The 13,079-nt window shown below is 44.9% G+C and overlaps 1 long non-coding RNA gene across 1 annotated transcript in view; it reads left to right on the forward strand.

Moving 5' to 3' along the window:
• Positions 1–873: 873 nt before the first annotated feature.
• LOC107537690 (uncharacterized) overlaps positions 874–13,079 on the forward strand; it is a 78,052-nt gene continuing 65,846 nt past the window's right edge. The window contains exon 1 of the long non-coding RNA XR_001603251.2: positions 874–1,714. This is a non-coding gene — a long non-coding RNA (uncharacterized LOC107537690). The remainder of the gene's footprint in view (positions 1,715–13,079) is intronic.

Raw genomic sequence — 13,079 nt, forward strand, 5'->3', positions numbered from 1 at the left:
ACCATGACCACTGGTCAGCATGGGACTTAGGGATGAAGGTTCGGCTGACCCTTCTCCACCAGCACTCTTCTCCTTGGTGACATCACCCACTTTCAAAGTTTAAATAAGACCTTCACACTGGTGACTCCCGAATGGGTATTCCCAGCTCCAAATGCTCTCTTCCTAACTTATGGATCCAACACCTCCCTGCTTGGCATCTCTACTTGGCCAGGCATCTCTAAAAGGCATCTCATAATTAATATGTCCAAAAACAAGTTTTGATTCCCTGCCCTGATACCAAAAGGACACATCGGCGTCTTCCCTACCATTTTTTCTTAATAAGTGGCACCACCACCTACTCATTTGCTCAAGCCAGAAACCTGCATCATCCCTGATTTGTTTGCCTCCCTCTCCTCACTCAAAAGGTCAGCAAGTCCTGGTGTCTCATTTCAGAAAACATCTAATCTTTACTCTCTGCTTCCATTGATACCATCGTAGTCCGAGATGACACCATCTCCTACCTGTACTATTTAAGGTGCTTGCTTCCACTCCTGTCCCCAGGTCATCCATTCTCCACACTGCAACCAGAAGAAACTTTCAAAAGCATAAGTTACATTATGTCACCCTCTGCTTATGTCCTACAGTGCTTCCCACCCCTAGAAGACAATTCTAGAAGAAAATCTGTACTGCTTCTCACGGCCTACAAGACCTTGTATGAGCTGGCTCCTTCCTGCGTGTCTGAGCTCAGCTCCCACCCCCCTTCACCTCACTCATGACATCCAGCCACCCTGACCTTGCCGTTCCTCAAACACACGTCAGCTACGTGAAAACAGGGACCTCATCTATCCTATTTCCTATTATACTCCCAGCAACAAAAACAAAGTTTGGCATCAGGCTGGCAATCACTAAATATTTGTTGCATCTTTGCTATAGATGGATGGGTGAATGCTGATTAATTGTATGAACTTAAAGAAATCATTTAATATCTTTGCCTCACTTTACCTCTTTCCCTGATGTAAATGGAAGGTAATACACTACTTGTCTCTTTTGGAACACAAGGCAGTTAAGATAAATGGGAAGGCCAACGGCTTTACCGCTTATTGTGAGGAAAACATTGGAGTGTATGGGCAAGGAGCCATTTGAAAATGGCAATGACAGGCTAATGGAGAAAGAAAGTAATTTGTTTTATTACCCGTGAACCTCCTGGGGACTGAGAAAGGTAGGGGGAAATGAAATGTACCCATTTGTATAATATTAAAATTCATAAATCCAGCTTACATTAATTCAAAGTAGAGTAACACTTTGATTATCTGGCATCAATAGGTATTTTGCTAAGTGTTTTGTTTTTTTATATATAGTTAGTGCTCCCATTGTAAGAAGATTTTTTTCAATTTGGCCATTGTAATGGAAATAGTTTTCAAATGAATTTCAGCGCCACTTCCTCTGGCAGCACACTGAGCAGAGCCTTTTGTCACTAACTCAAGGACATCATTATAGGCTTATTATATTTGGGTATAAAATGGTGATAAACTCTGAAATCACAGATGTGTAGAACTGTTAGGTTTTCTGAGCTCTCATGTGTATTGCATAGGTTTTTCTCTCTTCTCTCGTTTATTTAATCAACAAGTAGGGCACCTGGCACCTGCAGGCCGTCTTCTGAGGACTATACCCAAGACGAATGTGGTCCCTGCCCTCTTGGAGCCCACAGTGTGCTGGGGAAGACTACAGTGATCAGGTAAGTACAAGTGTGGCAAGAACCTCAAAGGCCTACGTTGGGGCTCGGGAGAGGCCTCCCCAAAGAAATGGCTTGCAAAGTTGTTGCTCCGGGCAAGACTGTTCCAAGCAGATGGAAAAGCATGTGCGGTGGTTGGTCGTGAGAGCCAAGGTGCATTTGAGCAGACAGCATGGCTCCTGACGATGCTACAGAGCCATCAGGGCCAAGTTGCAGGCCCTTTCTCCCATAGGCCCAGGCTAGGAATCTGAGTCTTCATTCTACAAACAAATTAAATGTTTTTAACAAGGGGAGCAGCATAACACTTCAAAATATGTGTTAAGAGAAAATTAAGTAACGACTAAACCTAGTGCTTTCACACATATTTTTGGTCTAGATGAAGTTAAAATAAGTGGTACCAGAGTAATCCTTCACCCACAAATTATGGGATTGACAAGTGGTGCTCAGGGGCACAGGCGTAGTGCAAACATTGAGAAGTGGATATTCAGGTTTAGAAAGTGCAGGCTTCTAAAGGAACCTCATTATTGGAGGCCTGTTATAGAATTGTCCACGGAAGAGCACAGTTTCATTCAGTTCAGCATTGTCCGAAGCACGTGCTATATACCCACAGCCTAGAGAGACGTGTGTTAGGGTGGCTGAACATGCACTGGAAGCAGATGCCTGAGTCCCAGGCCTGCCTCAGCCACTACCTGCACCCAGGCCTTGAGCAAGCCTCTTTCCCCATGGGCCTCAGTTTCCTCTCCTCCAGAATAAGATGATACCTAAGGGTCCTCCCCTGTCTGGAATGCTGAGATGCACAGGCAGGGGGCTCAAAGTGGGGAGGGGCTCTACCACCTACTCACCAAGTACCCTTGGACAGGTTAACTTCTTTGAACATCAGTTTTTCTATTTGTGAAAACCCTACCCATCCGTGATTGTGAGGGCTAAAACACCGGGCCCAGAGAAAGAAATCGGTAAAGGTTAAGATCCCTCTGTAATTTTATAGCTTAATAGCTGATGGATCACATATTAGTCCACTAGAGCAGGAGCAAGAATTTGAAAATGAATGTTTCCTTCAGAGGGAAAAAAAAAGGGGGGGGCCCTTATGAATTAAGATCTCATGCTACATATTATATGTTTCAGTGTCCTTCTGAGACTTAGTAACATTTGGGGAAGCATCTTGTATCATCCATCTGCCCAACTTTTGTGCTCTGGAATATCTTTCCTCTAACAGCTTGGCCAAACTCTGTTTTACATGTGTTTGTTCAGTTCTGCTATCCCAGGTCTGTCTATTCTGAGCATGTTATTAACCTGAACTTGCATGGATCAGTATAAATTCTGCTAAAAGCCAATGTTTTCTTCATTTCTAAGCATCAGCACAGAACTAAGTTTGCATGGTTTCTTTGTGGTCTCTTTACAGACCCCAGGGTGTTAATAACGAGTCACATACCCTCTACTTTTGTTATTATTTTTAAGTAATTGGGTTTTAAATGATAAGCTTAATACATACACATTATTTTAAAATATGAACAATATAGAAGATTTTTAGGTTTGAAAAAATCTTTTCTCTGCTTCCCACTCCTTGCTCCCTAGTTATACTCCACATATATTAGCAGTATTTTACACATTCTTCCAGAAATGTTTTCCTTCCCTCCCTCCCTTTCTTTCTGTATATATTCTACATAACTGTATTTTACACAAGTAAGATTATACCATCCTTCTTTCCCACCTTCCTTTCTTTATGTATTCATTTTACACAAATGGGACTGTACTATTCAGATCCTATATCTTGGATCGTATATCTTCAGATCCTATATATTTTTCCATAGGGATGTCTATAGATCTGCCTCACTCTTTAGAGCAGCTGTCTGGCATTTTTATTTATGGGATGTTCCCTTTAACCACGCTTGTTGGTGAGCATTTTAGATGTTTCCAGTCTTTTGCTCTTATACACATTTCTGTAACAAGTATCTCTGGACATATACCTTTGTACACTTGAGGGACTTTATCTGTAACATACGGTCTCATAAGTTTTAAAACTCAAAAGAGCATTTTCCTATATGTTCACCAAGCCTGTTACTGCTAATGTCAGACCTCCACAAAGAGCTCCTTCCAAGGCTGGTGGCTGCCGTAATGGGCAACGTACGTACAATCAACACCTTGAAAGGTATTATTAATCTTCATTGTGAAGATAGGTGGAAACTGTAGGAAAGTGCTTAACGAGTGTCTGATACACCATCGTTACCTGATAAATGGTGGCTGTTAGTTGTATCGCCTTTATCCTTGTAAAAACTAGTCAAGAACTTATCCCCAAGGCCTGGGGCTAAATATAACACAAGTCAGTGGGTTGGTATAATATTAGTAAATTTTACCTGGTGCTATTTTTAGGATACTCAGCCATTTATTTAAGAGGGATGTCCAGTGAAACAGGGAAGTCCTTCTCAGGTGGTAAAGGAAAACCTACAAAGGATTATGTTTCAATATTAGAAATTCTCTCTGGACAGATCTCCAACAAGCGCTGACATTTTCAACAACAAAAATCAATCTGCAGTTGGTTGGTGTTAGTCTGAGCATCTGTAGAAAAGGCATCGCCGCCTTAAACCAAGTAGTGTTGGGTTTGGTCTCCGCCGGCCGTAAGAATATGACTTGAAGGAAGATCAGGCCTTTGGGTTCCATTCGCTCGCTCACTCACTCATTTATTCAGTAAACATTCCCTGAGCATCTGCTGGGTACCAGACAGGGCTCCAGGTTACAGAGGATGCAGCGTGAGCCCAACAGAAACGGCACCTGCGGTTAACTAGTCTTGTAACCGTGGGCAAGCTTCTTGCCCTTCTTGCACTTTACCTTCCGTGCCCCTAAAGTAAGCTGGCTGAACTGCATTATCTCCTAGCTCTGCCCCTCCCGATGTATTATTCTGTGCCTCTCCTTCGTGTGTGTTTTTTGTTTTTTTTTTAACATATCTTTGTTGATTTCAGAGAGAGGAAAGGAGAGGGAGAGAGAGAGAAACATCAATGAGAGAGTCATTGATCGAGCCCACAACCTGGGCATGTGCCCTGACCGGGAATCGAACCCCGATCGCCTAGATCCTAGGTCGACGCTCAACCGCTGAGCCACGCCCAGCCGGGCTCCTTAGTGTGTTCTTAATGGTGATCACAATGTTGTGTAGCACTAATTGATGTGCATGGCACATGGGGTACCACAGGATCCTTCACAGCTGTGCCCCCAAGTTCCGACCAGTGGGTGCTGTCTTAGCTTCCTTAGGCCGCCATAGCAAATTACCACACACATGATGGTTTAAGACAACAGGGCTTTACTTTGTCACAATGCGGGAAGCTGTAAGTCTGAAATCAAGGTGTCAACAGGGCCATGCTCTGACTATTTGCGGAAGGATTCTTCCCTGCCTCTTCTGGCTTCTGGTGTTGCCAGCAAATCCTTGCTGTTGCCGGGCTTGCGGCTGCATTACTCCAATCTCTGACTTCATGGTCACGTGGCCTTCTCCCTGAGCGTCTGTCTGCGACTCTGGTTTCTCTTCTTATAAGGATCACGGTCGTTGGAGTACGGTCCACCCGGCTCCAGCATGATTCAGCTGTGACTTTGCTGTTACACCTGCAAAGACCCATTTGCAAATAAGGCCACATTCTGAGGTTCCAGGTAGACATGGAGCTTGGCAGGGGGATACACCATTCAGCCCAGTACAGATGTTATTGCCCTTTGTTTCTACCAATGATATGCACTGTCACAGCAGTGACTACACTGAGCTGGAGAGATCATGCATCCTGGTGCAGAGAGGGGTGCCCTGGGAAGAATGGGGAGTCATTTCATCCCTTCTAGCTGGGCACCAGAAATCCAAGCACTTAAAAGGGTGTCCACATGCAGGAAGCTCAATGGCCAGGCTTTGCAGAGCTGGGGTCCAGGGCTCTAGCTCTGCAGGCGATTCCAAGTGGAACCTCTGCCCTCCCACCTTATTGGCTGTGCATCTTTGGGAACATTAGTTTATTTCTCAAAGCTCAGGTTCCTTTGTCTATAAATCGGGAATAATAATAGAACCTTCTAATAGGAGTGTAGCAAAGAGGAGATGTTGTGAGGAAAATAATTCATGTACGACATTAAGCACAGTGCCAGGAGCACAGAAATGTACTTAATAAATGTTTGTTGTTATTAAAATATCTACTCATTTTTCCCTGTGCTGGGAGATCTTTCCCACCACAGAAACATATTATTTCTCTCATATTAAAAACAACAACTAAAAAAAAAAAAAACAATCCTTTCTTGACTCTATTCTCAACACTCTCCCGTTTCAGCAAAATTTTGCAAAAAAATTATTTATCCTCTGTGTCTCCAATTTCTCCCATTGTACAAACAGGCCTCTGCCCCTCCCCCACCCCTCCACTGCATTGTCCTCGGTCATTGTGGTCCTGCATGACCTTGACGCTGCTAAGTCCACAGTCAGTTCTCAGTCCTCATCTTACTTGGCCAGTCAGCAGCTTGTGACAGTTGACCGTTTCCTCCTTCCCAAAATATTTTTTCACTTGGGTTCCTGGGACATCACAGGCTCATGGTTCTCTTTCTCCTTCCTTCCTACATCAGAGTCGCCCTAGGGTTCCCTCCAATATCTCTTTTTTATCTATACTCCCTCCCTAAGTGATCTCATTCAGGCTTATGGCTTTAAACACCATCACTGATGGCTCACAAACTTAGATGTCCAGCCTAGACATCTCCCCTAAAACATTTGGATCTCAAACAGACATCGCAAACTTAACATGTTCAAAATCAAACTCCTGATTCCCCTCCTACCTGTCCCTCCCCCCATCTTCTCCGTCACAGCAAATGGAGACCACATCCCTCCACTTGCTTGGGGTAAAAAAACCTGAGTGTCATCCTGACTTTTCACTTTCTCTTACACCCTGAATCAAATCCATCAGAAAAGTCTTCATAGTTCTATCTTCAAAATCTATCCGGAATCTGACCACTTCTCACCACCTCCGCCGCCGCCACTCGGCCTAGCCACGATCGTTCCTCATCCGTGTTACAACAGTAGCCTCCCCACTGAGCCGTTGGAGAATGTTAGAAATTCCAGAGTTTAGCCATGTCTCGGACCAATGAAATGGGAATTTCGGGGATGGGGGTAGGACCAGGGTACAAGTGCAGTTTTTGTTGTTGTTTTGTCCCATTATGTCACTCCTCTGTCCCAAAATTTCCAGTGCCTTCTCACCTTAGAATAAAAGTCCAAGTCCCCGCAGTGGCCTCTGAGGCGTCCCATCAGTGGTTTTCAGACTGCAGCAGCGTCAGGCTCACCTGGAGGGCTTGTTAAAACACAGACTACCAGAACCCACTCCCAGAGTTTCTGACTCTAGGTCTGGGGCAGGGCCCAATCATTTGCATCTCTAACAAGTTCCTAGGTGACTGGAGGCTGCTAGTCTGGGGACATGCAGCTGTCAAGGCCATGCCTTCCGTGACCCGGCCCCACAGCCTCTCAGACAGTACCTCCTGCGGCTCTTCCCTGACTCAGTCTGTTCCAGCTTAACCGGCCTGCCTGTTGTTCCTAAAACAGCCCAAGTGCCTTCCCACTTCAAGGCCTTTAATCTTTGCTGTTCATGCACCTTGCATATCCCTCCCCATATCTCTCAAGTCCCTCTTAGATGTTCCCTTATCAGTGAGACTTTTCTGGCCACCTTACTGAAAAGTGTTACGCTTCTCCCCACTCCTACCCCTGTCTCCTGCTTTATTTTTTCCATAATTCTTCTGAACATCAACATATATGGACACATATATATATGTATATTTTCTGTCCCCCCCCCCCACACACACACTAAAGTATTTATGCTTATGAGTGAAAGGACTTTGTTTTGTTCACTGACATGTTCACAGTGTCTAGAATTATGGCTGGCACACAGTAGGTCTCGATAAATATAAACGGAAAGAATGAAGAAAACGCAGAAACTTAGGGAGACGAGAGTGCCTGTAGTTCTACTGATGGCCACAAGAGCCCACTATTGTGTCGCAGGATGGACAGGAAGGACCTCGGCTGCTCTTCCTCCCGCAGCCAACTTTTCATGTACAGTCCTGGGTGGGACTCAACAGGCGGGTGCCACACAGGCCCAGCTGGGAAGTGGGAACATTATTATTGCCTCCTAACGCCTTGTGCCCAATACCAAGCCAAGCTGCTCCTGGAGCTGCTCCTGATTAGCTGCAGTCCATATCCAGCAAGCTTTTGGAAGGAACACATCAGGGTGGAAGCATTTCAGCAAATCCCCAATAGGGTTTAGTGGACACCAACTCCTGGGGGGAAGGCTGAGGGGAAGGAGTGAACTTGGCCGCGTCCAGGTAGACACAAACCAGAGTCAGGATTAGATTGAGTGGGGCAGTTCCTCTGAGTTCAAGAAGAACTGGCCTCCCACCGTGCCAAGTCCATAATAAGAGGGCAAGATGAGTGAGCTCTGATTCCAGAATACAGGACATCATGTACATTCTCATTTGTGGACTCACCTCAGAGGGGAGGTAGAATCCTTTGAGGAACAGTATACACTAGAAAAGCCTGGACTGCAACGACTATCACTCCAGTCCCAGCCTCACAACTTCCTAGCCCTGTGACCTTGGGCCATTTAAATGCTCTTTCTGAGACTCTCCTTGCCTATCTGCACAATGGGTATAAAAATCCCAGGATCTTTGTGAGTACAAAATGAGACAAAGGTATTGGAAAGCACTGTGCCCTCTGTATGAAATCAATGCACGCTGCTTCCTCTTAGTTCCCTTGGGGAAGGTGACATGCAGAGAGGATCTGCCCAGGTACAAAAGTAGGGGTTGCCAGTGAAACACAGAGCAGGTCTGCCGTGCCCCCCCCCCCACACACACACACACACACTTTCTACTCTCTTTTGGTCTCTGAGGACTGACTACATTTTCCCTCCTCCCTGGGTCACAGTTATGCCTTAAGACATCAGCATCATTTCCTACTCTAAATCGCTCCCTCTCAAGCTCTCCCCTCCTTTATCATGGAAATTAGAAACAGGAAAAGGAAGCCTCCTGATGACAAGCGGCTGGCCCCGGGGTTTCTGGACTAGAACCAAATTTTGTGTTTGTGGAATTGATGTCAATTTGCTGGCTGTGTGACATCAGGCAATTACTCCACGCTGCTGAGCTGCAGTTTCCTCATGTGTAAAAAGAAAATGATACTCCTTGGAGGATGAGTGGCAAACCCAAGTTATTCCGTCTCCCTAGCCCAAGCTTTTAACCTTGATTCTATTTCAAGTGCAGGATATATGCAGTGCCATGGCCATTTCGGAGACAGTTAAGATGATGGCAAGTAGTAAGAATAGAATCTACATTTCAGACTTGAGATTGACTTCAAAAGTTTGGGATTTGGGCTAAAGTATGAGATGTGCTGTCTTGAGTGAATACATATTTTATTCAAAATAGTCTACAAAGCATTTGGCTTTGTAGATTAAAGTTTTTGTTTTTTATACCTGTAAGCCACAGGCTACAGCCTGCAGGCCAACTCCAGCCTGCCACCTATTCCTGTAAGTAGGGTTTTTTGCTGGTTTCATTTATGCCTGTTTGTTTATATACTGCCCGTGGCCACTTTCTCACTACTATGGCAGAGTTGAATAGTTGCAACAGAGACCATGTAAACCACAAAGGTTAAAATATGTACTACCTGACCCTTTACAAATAAGGTTTGCAACCTGCTGTGAAATATAAGATCGTTTAAGTTTTAATAATGATAATTACAGTAATACCTGATGCTATTGTGTGCTTGCCCTATGCCAAGTACTGCCCTAAGGGCTTTATATGTACTATCTAATTTAATACTTGCAACAATTCCATGGTACATACATATGATATGAGAGACAATTTTACGTGGTCCATTAAAAAATGTCCTCTCCTAGCATAAGAATGTATTCCATTTTAGGTTCTCTTTAACATTATGAATCTCCCTTTTAGCATACAGCAGTACCTTGCTAAAATGTAATTGTACTGCTTTGTTTCATAGTATTTATTTTTATAGTTGCCTTCTATTTGTGGCAAATGATCCTTGTTTTCCTTTTATAGCGGTTTCCTTTCAAAACAAATTGATTTAGGAATAAAGTAGAGTCAATTAAAGTATTAAAGGAACCATGTTAATAAAGGTGCAGATGGTGTGTAAATATGACATAAATCATGGCAGTGGTGCAGAAACGAATGACAGAGCCCAGAGCACTGGCCCAGGACACAAGTGACCTGGCCCTAGTCTCAGTTTGGTACATGGCTTCAGACACATCGGGCATCCCCTGAGCCTCCGGTTCCTTATCTATTGAGTAAGGGAGTTGAATTAAATTACCTCTGGCATTCTACGGGCATCGTAGTTTATTCTTCCTAGGCTGGGATTCACCGTGCTTTAACTTGAGCCAAGATTAAATTAGACTTGTTAGAGATCCATCCTTTCAAATCCTGCAAACACAAAGGACTCAGCACCCCTGTGTCTCTTTCTCTTAGAGTGAGCCTATTAATCCCCACCTAGATTACTGCAGAGAAAGGTGGGGAGACAAATGCATATGGTGCAGGATTCAATTTGTGCTTCTGACCCAGAAATTAAACAGGTCCAGCTTGGTCCAAGACATGTATCAGAAGAAAGAGAAGGTCTGAGACATTTCCTCATTCATAGTTATTCCACCAGGCCCCAGAAGGCCTGGCCTGATGGGGTTTCTCTCCCTCTGGGTCTGCTCACCCAGAGACGACTGTGGTCATAAGTTCACGATGACTAGAAGGAAAAGAGAAAAATTCTTATTAGAAAACACAAGATGCAGCACTTCAGGGGGGGTCCAAACCTATATGAAAAATGACCTGACCAGTAGTAGCAAGAGTGGGAAGACCCATCCTTATCTTCAAGGAGACTCGGGGGTGGGGGGTGGCCAGGATGGGCCAGGTACAGCAACCTGTTTCCAGCACACTGATGTATTTAAGTTCTTAAACTCCCCGCCCCCCCCCCAATCAGTTCTGAGAGGGTTATCAGCATATAACTTTTTTTTTTAACTTTATTATACAAATGAAGAAATTAAGACTCAAAAAGGTTGCAGTTCCTTCTAACTTCAGTGCAGTCCTACTAGGTGCAGGTATTATCATTCCCTATTTTATATGGAGGGAACTTGAGATTTGGGGAGGTTAATTTATGCAGCTAGTGAAAGATAGAGTCAGGATCTGAACACAGGTCTGGCTCTCTCTAAGCCTTATCTCTGTGCTTCCTCTCACGCAGGCCTCTGAAAATTTTGCCTTGCCTTATTGCTTTCTAGCGCTTAGCAGGAGAACTGGGGAGAGGGGAGGGAGGGAGGGAGGGAGGGAGGGAGGGAGGGAGGGAGGGAGGGAGGGAGGGAGGGAGGAACAGAGAGGATGGGAGGGAGGGAGGAAGAGAGGGGGAAGGGGAGCAAGCTTGATTCCAATGGAGATGGTAATAAGAGAAAACAAGAATTTCCCCTCGTGTCATATCTTCATAAAGGCACCAGCCCCACTCAACAACATTGTCATTTTTCATTCTTCACTGTGTGTCAGGAATTCCTGTGGTCAATACGATGCACATTTTCCCCCAGCCATCCATGTAGATGTGAAACCATCCATCAGTCCCTCCCAATGACAGCTGATAGCGGTATCTTTGGCCAAAAGCCAGCTGGGCCCCTTCCACATTGCCAGCAGGGAACAGGTTAAGAGCCATGTTCTCTGTCTTGATTGAAAATTTTTTCCCACTGGCTCTTTCTTAGGTTCTGTGCACAGTTATCTGAAGGGCCAAAACCTTTGTCTCCACACTGTCTCTGTCTAGAGTGAAACTGTTGAGGCTCCACTCAGAGCTGCTCAGATCCCCTCTCATTTCTGGGATCCCTTGGACAGCTTGTGTGTGCTCTGTTGCTTTTTTTAAAAAATACGTTTTTATGGATGTTAGAGAGAGGAAGAGAGAGGAGAGAGAGATAGAAACATGAATGATGAGAGAGAGAGCCATTGATCGGCTGCCTCCTGCACGCCCCTAAGCCCACAACCTGGGCATGTGCCCTGACCGGGAATCGAACCGTGACCTCCTGGTTCATGGGTCGATGCTCGGCCACTGAGCCACGCCAACTGGGCAATGTGTGTTCTGCTTCTAATGGCTCGCCCTGTGACTTTCTTCAGAGGCCTGCCCTTGGGCTGCCAGGGCTGCTCTGCCCTCACATTCAGAGAGCTGGAAGTGCCTGGGAGCCAAGGACCGGCCAGGGCAGGACTATGACAACCCAGCTTCCTTGCTTCAAGTCAAGGCCAACTCTACATTGTCGTTTAAGCTCCAGGGCCCTGCCTGGGATGAGGCTGGGATTGAGCCTGAAATCACCTCTTCTCTGCCATGTTCTGCTATCCTGACTCTTATCCGTTTATCCTTTTAGTGCCCCCTTAATAAAACTCACGCAGATACAGCAGCGTCTCCGGGGAGCCTTCTGGGGAACCTGCTGTAAGACACCATCTCTCATGCGTCATCTTCTCCTCCATGTCCATAGACTGTATTCCCTTGAATACACATTCCCCTCCCATCGTGTCCTGAATCAACCTGTCTTATGCAAGGTTGTCCTGTGGATGTAAACACAGTGAATGGGGATGTCACTGTTCAGAGTTCTCCACGTCATCAGCAGGTTTCTAGGCAACAATAAACTCCACCTGGGGGGTTCCATATCCATCTCATGTGTAAAGCCTGCTGGACAAGGGGGTTTCACTACACATAATGCTGACCTGTCCTGTTCCTTTAATAGAAAGAAAAAAGTAAGAATTTAGAGTTGAGTTTCTTCTGGCCATCTATTTACCTTCCATAAGTGAGCTAACCTTTATTTTATTTATAAAAGCAAAAGGCTTTTTCCAATCTTTTTTTTCTATGCAGATATTCTTACGTAATTGTGATAGACATTAGTGGTGCCCATCACCTGGTTTTCTTCTCCTTCCTAACAACCTCATCTTATTTAACTATATATGTAACGATCCTACTTCCAAATAAGGTTACATTCTGATGTCCTGGGGGTTAGGACTTCAACATGTGAACTTTCAGAGGACGCAATTCCCCCATAATAGCAGATGCTTGTTACAACAGCATAACCTAAGCCAACCAATATAGGGACCATCTTTCTCATGCTGCATGTTAACCTCTTATTTTAACTTTATGAGGCTAAATAACTCGCCCATAGTCACAAAATCAGTAAGAGGGGGAACTAATCCAGGTTTCCTGATTCAATAGACTGTGCTTTCAACTAGTCTCCAGAAGTTGATCCCTGATGGTCAAGAGCTTTGCAGTTCACCGCAGTCCCCACCACTCCCTAGTATCCCAGACACTGAGAGTAAGCACTGTTTGTCCGTATTTATTCCTTGTTTTCCCCTGTGGGCATTGTGTTTACAACCTTACATTATGCTATAG

This window comes from Miniopterus natalensis, chromosome 4 (genome assembly GCF_054644295.1).
Source record: "Miniopterus natalensis isolate mMinNat1 chromosome 4, mMinNat1.hap1, whole genome shotgun sequence".
Lineage (NCBI taxonomy): Eukaryota > Metazoa > Chordata > Mammalia > Chiroptera > Miniopteridae > Miniopterus > Miniopterus natalensis.